Raw genomic sequence first — 8,649 nt, forward strand, 5'->3', positions numbered from 1 at the left:
ATTTTCGAATATATATACATATATGAAGAATTCATATTAGCTATACTAACATGTTATGGAATATAACCTTGGCATATTGCCATTAAAATATATAATAAAGACATTTCAAATCAAACTGAAATGTATTGAAATGAATTTTTCCCATACATTTTTGACAATGTGAGGTGTGCATGGCAAAAAACACTCACGGTGAAGGCATGTGAAATGATATGAAAATATCAAAAGTTAACTAACCAATGATATTGAAACATATAAATCGAATCATAACTATATGAAACTCGAATTTAAGCCATATTAAACTGGTAATATTGTGATTTTATGCCTGGTTTTTTCCATACGTTAGTTTAAATAGAAAAAATTTTCGAATATATATACATATATGAAGAATTCATATTAGCTATACTAACATGTTATGGAATATAACCTTGGCATATTGCCATTAAAATATATAATAAAGACATTTCAAATCAAACTGAAATGTATTGAAATGAATTTTTCCCATACATTTTTGACAATGTGAGGTGTGCATGGCAAAAAACACCACGGTGAAGGCATGTGAAATGATATGAAAATATCAAAAGTTAACTAACCAATGATATTGAAACATATAAATCGAATCATAACTATATGAAACTCGAATTTAAGCCATATTAAACTGGTAATATTGTGATTTTATGCCTGGTTTTTTCCATACGTTAGTTTAAATAGAAAAAATTTTCGAATATATATACATATATGAAGAATTCATATTAGCTATACTAACATGTTATGGAATATAACCTTGGCATATTGCCATTAAAATATATAATAAAGACATTTCAAATCAAACTGAAATGTATTGAAATGAATTTTTCCCATACATTTTTGACAATGTGAGGTGTGCATGGCAAAAAACACTCACGGTGAAGGCATGTGAAATAATATGAAAATATCAAAAGTTAACTAACCAATGATATTGAAACATATAAATCGAATCATAACTATATGAAACTCGAATTTGAGCCATATTAAACTGGTAATATTGTGATTTTATGCCTGGTTTTCCATACGTTAGTTTAAATAGAAAAAATTTTCGAATATATATACATATATGAAGAATCTATATTCTATACTAACATGTTATGGAATATAACCTTGGCATATTGCCATTAAAATATATAATAAAGACATTTCAAATCAAACTGAAATGTATTGAAATGAATTTTTCCCATACATTTTTGACAATGTGAGGTGTGCATGGCAAAAAACACTCACGGTGAAGGCATGTGATATAATATGAAAATATCAAAAGTTAACTAACCAATGATATTGAAGCATATAAATCGAATCATAACTATATGAAACTCGAATTTGAGCCATATTAAACTGGTAATATTGTGATTTTATGCCTGGTTTTCCATACGTTAGTTTAAATAGAAAAAATTTTCGAATATATATACATATATGAAGAATCTATATTCTATACTAACATGTTATGGAATATAACCTTGACATATTGCCATTAAAATATATAATAAAGACATTTCAAATCAAACTGAAATGTATTGAAATGAATTTTTCCCATACATTTTTGACAATGTGGGGTGTGCATGGCAAAAAACACTCACGGTGAAGGCATGTGATATAATATGAAAATATCAAAAGTTAACTAACCAATGATATTGAAGCATATAAATCGAATCATAACTATATGAAACTCGAATTTAAGCCATATTAAACTGGTAATATTATGATTTTATTCCTGGTTTTCCATACGTTAGTTTAAATAGAAAAAATTTTCGAATATATATACATATATGAAGAATCTATATTCTATACTAACATGTTACGGCATATTGGTGTTATTGTATTTTATTCCTGGTTTTCTATAGTTAGTTTAAATAGAAATAAATTTTTGAATTCAAAATTTTATATTCTATACTAGCATTACATAGAAATTATCCTCAACTGTTTGTTTCTTGTATAAATACAGGAAATTAAACAGATGATGAAGAGAAAAAAATAAGAAAAACAAAAATTTATAAGAAAAATTAAATTTTAAACAAAGGAAAAGAGGAGAAAATTTTTTCAATCATATATATTTATGATTAAAAAATAGAATTATGAAATTATTAATTTCAATTCAAAGAGAAAAATTATGTAATATATGAAATTATTACATTAAAAATGCATTTGAAAAAAAAGTAAAATGTTATTAAAAATGATAAATTATTTGAAAATTGGCAAATATTAAGAAGAAATATCGTTCTTATATTTTTATATAAAATATATATATATAGAGAACGAAAATTCTTTTTCATAAAAAACGGTTTTTGAATTTTGATAAGAAAAGCTAAAGGGGTCGCCCCTTTACTTTTTATATACACCGTAATTTATGAAATTTTCAAATATGAAAAACAAAGAAAAATATATAAATAAAAATATTATTCTGGTTGATCCTGCCAGTAGTTATATGCTTGTCTCAAAGATTAAGCCATGCATGTCTAAGTACAAACAAATTAAAAGTGAAACCGCAAAAGGCTCATTATATCAGTTATGGTTCCATAGATCGTTAACAGTTACTTGGATAACTGTGGTAATTCTAGAGCTAATACATGCAATATAAACACGGACCTTATGGAACGTGTGCTTTTATTAGACTAAAACCAAGCGATCATTTGATCGTTAAATTGGTTGAACTCTAGATAACTTGCAGATCGTATGGTCCCGTACCGACGACAGATCTTTCAAATGTCTGCCCTATCAACTTTTGATGGTAGTATCTAGGACTACCATGGTTGCAACGGGTAACGGGGAATCAGGGTTCGATTCCGGAGAGGGAGCCTGAGAAACGGCTACCACATCTAAGGAAGGCAGCAGGCGCGTAAATTACCCACTCCCAGTTCGGGGAGGTAGTGACGAAAAATAACAATACAGGACTCATATCCGAGGCCCTGTAATTGGAATGAGTACACTTTAAATCCTTTAACAAGGACCTATTGGAGGGCAAGTCTGGTGCCAGCAGCCGCGGTAATTCCAGCTCCAATAGCGTATATTAAAGTTGTTGCGGTTAAAACGTTCGTAGTTGAATTTGTGCTTCATACGGGTAGTACAACTATATATTGTGGTATGTACATTACCTTATGTATGTAAGCGTATTACCGGTGGAGTTCTTATATATAATTAATACAATGTATTTTTTATATATTCCTCCTATTTAAACCTACTTCAGTGCTCTTCATCGAGTGTTGTTGTGGGCCGGTACAATTACTTTGAACAAATTAGAGTGCTTAAAGCAGGCTCCAAATGCCTGAATATTTTGTGCATGGAATAATGAAATAAGACCTCTGTTCTACTTTCATTGGTTTTTAGATCAAGAGGTAATGATTAATAGAAGCAGTTTGGGGGCATTAGTATTACGACGCGAGAGGTGAAATTCTTGGACCGTCGTAAGACTAACTTAAGCGAAAGCATTTGCCAAAGATGTTTTCATTAATCAAGAACGAAAGTTAGAGGTTCGAAGGCGATCAGATACCGCCCTAGTTCTAACCATAAACGATGCCAGCTAGCAATTGGGTGTAGCTACTACTATGGCTCTCTCAGTCGCTTCCCGGGAAACCAAAGCTTTTGGGCTCCGGGGGAAGTATGGTTGCAAAGCTGAAACTTAAAGGAATTGACGGAAGGGCACCACCAGGAGTGGAGCCTGCGGCTTAATTTGACTCAACACGGGAAAACTTACCAGGTCCGAACATAAGCGTGTAAGACAGATTGATAGCTCTTTCTCGAATCTATGGGTGGTGGTGCATGGCCGTTCTTAGTTCGTGGAGTGATTTGTCTGGTTAATTCCGATAACGAACGAGACTCAAATATATTAAATAGATGCTTTCAGGATTATGATGTTGAAACTTATATAGCCTTCTTTCATGCGTACATCTTGAATGTACAAGTGTTTGAATGTGTTTATATAAGTGGAGTCGTACCTGTTGGTTTGTCCCATTATAAGGACACTAGCTTCTTAAATGGACAAATTGCGTCTAGCAGTAACGAGATTGAGCAATAACAGGTCTGTGATGCCCTTAGATGTCCTGAGCTGCACGCGCGCTACAATGAAAGTATCAACGTGTATTTCCTAGACCGAGAGGTCCGGGTAAACCGCTGAACCACTTTCATGCTTGGGATTGTGAACTGAAACTGTTCACATGAACTTGGAATTCCCAGTAAGTGCGAGTTATTAACTCGCATTGATTAAGTCCCTGCCCTTTGTACATACCGCCCGTCGCTACTACCGATTGAATTATTTAGTGAGGTCTCCGGACGTGATCACTGTGACGCCTCGTGTGTCACGGTTGTTTCGCAAAAGTTGACCGAACTTGATTATTTAGAGGAAGTAAAAGTCGTAACAAGGTTTCCGTAGGTGAACCTGCGGAAGAATCATTATTGTGTTCCATATCCGTAAGAAAAACAAACAAACAAACAAACAAACAGACAAGCAAACAAACGAACAAAAAGAAAAAAAAAAAAAAAAAGAAAAAAAAAAAAAAAATTTATATAATTATTTTGAATCCATAATTCTTTTTATTCTTTTTCATTCAATTTGTGATCCATCAATTATATCATATTAAATATAATATATGATGGTACATTTTGTAATGTTTTTTCTTATTTTTTTCTTTTAAAAACCTTTAAACATGAAAATAAAAAGTTGTACTTATTATTCATTTGATTGAATGATAAGTTAATTTGTTCACAATAACAAAAGTGGTATATATTTATTATATTATTATATATACATAAAATGATTAAAAAAATACAAAATAATTGAATCATAATAAATACCACCACTGTATTATTGTTGAACTAAGACATTCGCAACTTAATAAAAATGTTTAGAGTTAAATATATTTGATATATATTATTGAAAGAAAATCAATTTATATATTATTAATATTATTTAATTTTACTCTTTCAATTAATATATGCAAAAAAAAATTGACATTTGTTATAAATAAAAATAAATAAAAAAATACTCTAAGCGGTGGATCACTTGGCTCATGGGTCGATGAAGAACGCAGCAAACTGTGCGTCATCGTGTGAACTGCAGGACACATGAACATCGACATTTTGAACGCATATCGCAGTCCATGCTGTTATGTACATTAAATTCAATTTTAAAGTACTGCTTGGACTACATATGGTTGAGGGTTGTAAGACTATGCTAAATAAGTTGCTTATTCTTTTATAAAAATAATTGAATTTAAGCAAATGTGTATATTATTGGATTTTAAATAATTCATAATATTAATAGCAAAAAAAATAAAGATATATAATGAATTTTATTTATTATATATTCTTTAAAAAAAAAATCCTCTCAAATAAAATGAAATGATGAAAATATTGAATCTAAGTATTCTTTACAAAAAATTTTCATATTATTTATATATATATATAAAATAATAATTTATATATATGTAATTAAAAGGAGGAATGTCTAGCATAAAAATTAAATTTTTTATTCTAGGATTGCCTCATTTTACATTATTATTATTTTTATATATTTACAATATATAAAAGGAGAAAAGAAAAATAGAGATGAAAAGATGATATAATTTTTTTATTAAATTGTGAGAAGATAAAAAAAGAATATTAAAACAACCTCAACTCATATGGGATTACCCCCTGAATTTAAGCATATTAATGAGGGGAGGAAAAGAAACTAACAAGGATTTTCTTAGTAGCGGCGAGCGAAAAGAAAATAGTTCAGCACTAAGTCACTTTGTCTATATGTCAAATGTGAGATGCAGTGTATGGAATATCTTAATATCTAGTATGAGAAATTAACGATTTAAGTCCTTCTTAAATGAGGCCATTTACCCATAGACGGTGCCAGGCCCGTATAACGTTAATGATTACTAGAAAGATATTTCCAAAGAGTCGTGTTGCTTGATAGTGCAGCACTAAGTGGGTGGTAAACTCCATCTAAAACTAAATATAACCATGAGACCGATAGTAAACAAGTACCGTGAGGGAAAGTTGAAAAGAACTCTGAATAGAGAGTTAAATAGTACGTGAAACTGCTTAGAGGTTAAGCCCGATGAACCTGAATATCCATTATGAAAAATTCATCATTAAATAATTAAAAAAATAATGTGCATTTTTTTCATATAAGGACATTGTAATCTATTAACATAATAAAGTATTTATCAAAAGATCATTGGTGATATTAAGTTTATTTAAATTAATTTGCTTTTTAAGCATATTAACATAGAATAAATACTAATGATTTGATAAAGTGTTGATAGATTTTATTATATATAATGCTAAAATTCATTTTTTGAATTTTACAAAAAATTTAATATCTATGATATTAATATTTATTTGTATGCATTTATATGATTAACAATGCGAAAGATTCAGGATACCTTCGGGACCCGTCTTGAAACACGGACCAAGGAGTCTAACATATGTGCAAGTCATTGAGTTATATTAAACTTAATGGCATAATTAACTTAACTTAAATATTAATGGGATTAATTTTTAGTCTATTTTTTAATAAATAGTCAATTAATTCAATCCCGGGGCGTTCCATATAGTTATGTATAATGATAATTTATTATTATTTATACCTCTAACTGGAGCGTACCTTGAGCATATATGCTGTGACCCGAAAGATGGTGAACTATACTTGATCAGGTTGAAGTCAGGGGAAACCCTGATGGAAGACCGAAACAGTTCTGACGTGCAAATCGATTGTCAGAATTGAGTATAGGGGCGAAAGACCAATCGAACCATCTAGTAGCTGGTTCCCTCCGAAGTTTCCCTCAGGATAGCTGGTGCATTTAAAAATTATATAAAATAATCTTATCTGGTAAAGCGAATGATTAGAGGCCTTAGGGTCGAAACGATTTTAACCTATTCTCAAACTTTAAATGGGTAAGAACCTCACCTTTCTTGATATGAAGGTTGAGGTTATGATATAATGTGCCCAGTGGGCCACTTTTGGTAAGCAGAACTGGCGCTGTGGGATGAACCAAACGTAATGTTACGGTGCCTAAATTAACAACTCATGCAGATACCATGAAAGGCGTTGGTTGCTTAAAACAGCAGGACGGTGGACATGGAAGTCGTAATCCGCTAAGGAGTGTGTAACAACTCACCTGCCGAAGCAACTAGCCCTTAAAATGGATGGCGCTTAAGTTGTATACCTATACATTACCGCTAAAGTAGATGATTTATAAAACAATTTCGATTGATTTATAAATTTTGAAACTTTAGTGAGTAGGAGGGTACAATAGTGTGCTTAGAAGTGTTTGGCGTAAGCCTGCATGGAGCCGCTATTGGTACAGATCTTGGTGGTAGTAGCAAATAATCGAATGAGACCTTGGAGGACTGAAGTGGAGAAGGGTTTCGTGTGAACAGTGGTTGATCACGAGTTAGTCGGTCCTAAGTTCAAGGCGAAAGCCGAAAATTTTCAAGTTTTTAATAAAAAAAAATATTAATAAAAATATATTTAAAAATAATTAAAATACTTGAATTATTTTGAACGAAAGGGAATACGGTTCCAATTCCGTAACCTGTTGAGTATCCGTTTGTTATTAAAAATGGGCCTTGTGCTCATCCTGGCAACAGGAACGACCATAAAGAAGCCGTCGAGAGATATCGGAAGAGTTTTCTTTTCTGTTTTATAGTCGTACTACCATGGAAGTCTTTCGAAGAGAGATATGGTAGATGGACTAGAAGAGCATGACATTTACTGTTGTGTCGATATTTTCTCCTCGGACCTTGAAAATTTATGGTGGGGTCACGCAAACTTCTCAACAGGCCGTACCAATATCCGCAGCTGGTCTCCAAGGTGAAGAGTCTCTAGTCGATAGAATAATGTAGGTAAGGGAAGTCGGCAAATTAGATCCGTAACTTCGGGATAAGGATTGGCTCTGAAGATTGAGATAGTCGGGCTTGATTGGGAAGCAATACCATGGTTTATGTACTCGTTCTGGGTAAATAGAGAATTACGATTCTTGTTCCCCGGATAGTAGTTACGTAGCCAATTGTGGAACTTTCTTGCTAAAATTTTTAAGGAATTATATCATTCGATATATATTCCTTTTAAATTATAACGATTATCAATTAACAATCAATTCAGAACTGGCACGGACTTGGGGAATCCGACTGTCTAATTAAAACAAAGCATTGTGATGGCCCTAACGGGTGTTGACACAATGTGATTTCTGCCCAGTGCTCTGAATGTCAAAGTGAAGAAATTCAAGTAAGCGCGGGTAAACGGCGGGAGTAACTATGACTCTCTTAAGGTAGCCAAATGCCTCGTCATCTAATTAGTGACGCGCATGAATGGATTAACGAGATTCCTACTGTCCCTATCTACTCATTCTCAGTCTGACTGTTGAATAGTGCGGACGTGTCGTGTGCTAAGCGGTGATTTGCGATTTTTGTGATTTCCTTTTGCGGTTACACTCGTGTGTGAGTACCGGTGTATTACAGTTGCGCGAGTGACGCTAATATTGTTGTGGCTGTACCATAGCGGTACAGTGTTTACAATTAATTGTGATTGAAAGTGCCGTTGTGCGAGTGACGCTACTTTGTAGTAGCTGTACAGTGTTTACGAGTGATTAAGTGCCGTACGGTAGTTTTGTTGGACACTTCAGTGAGTGCCAA

General features: G+C 32.4%; 1 non-coding gene and 2 pseudogenes across 1 annotated transcript; all 3 read left to right on the plus strand.

Annotated features, from left to right (window-relative positions):
• Positions 1-2,425: 2,425 nt before the first annotated feature.
• On the plus strand, positions 2,426-4,416 carry LOC129251793 (small subunit ribosomal RNA). The gene has a single exon (XR_008583117.1). It is a non-coding gene; the product is annotated as a small subunit ribosomal RNA (ribosomal RNA).
• Positions 4,417-5,003: 587 nt separating this feature from the next.
• Positions 5,004-5,184, plus strand: LOC129251773 (5.8S ribosomal RNA; annotated as a pseudogene).
• A 444-nt stretch (positions 5,185-5,628) lies between these two features.
• LOC129251807 (large subunit ribosomal RNA) lies at positions 5,629-8,411 on the plus strand (annotated as a pseudogene).
• Positions 8,412-8,649: the final 238 nt, after the last annotated feature.

This window comes from Anastrepha obliqua, unplaced genomic scaffold, assembly GCF_027943255.1.
Source record: "Anastrepha obliqua isolate idAnaObli1 unplaced genomic scaffold, idAnaObli1_1.0 ptg000071l, whole genome shotgun sequence".
In the NCBI taxonomy this organism is placed as follows: Eukaryota; Metazoa; Arthropoda; class Insecta; order Diptera; family Tephritidae; genus Anastrepha; species Anastrepha obliqua.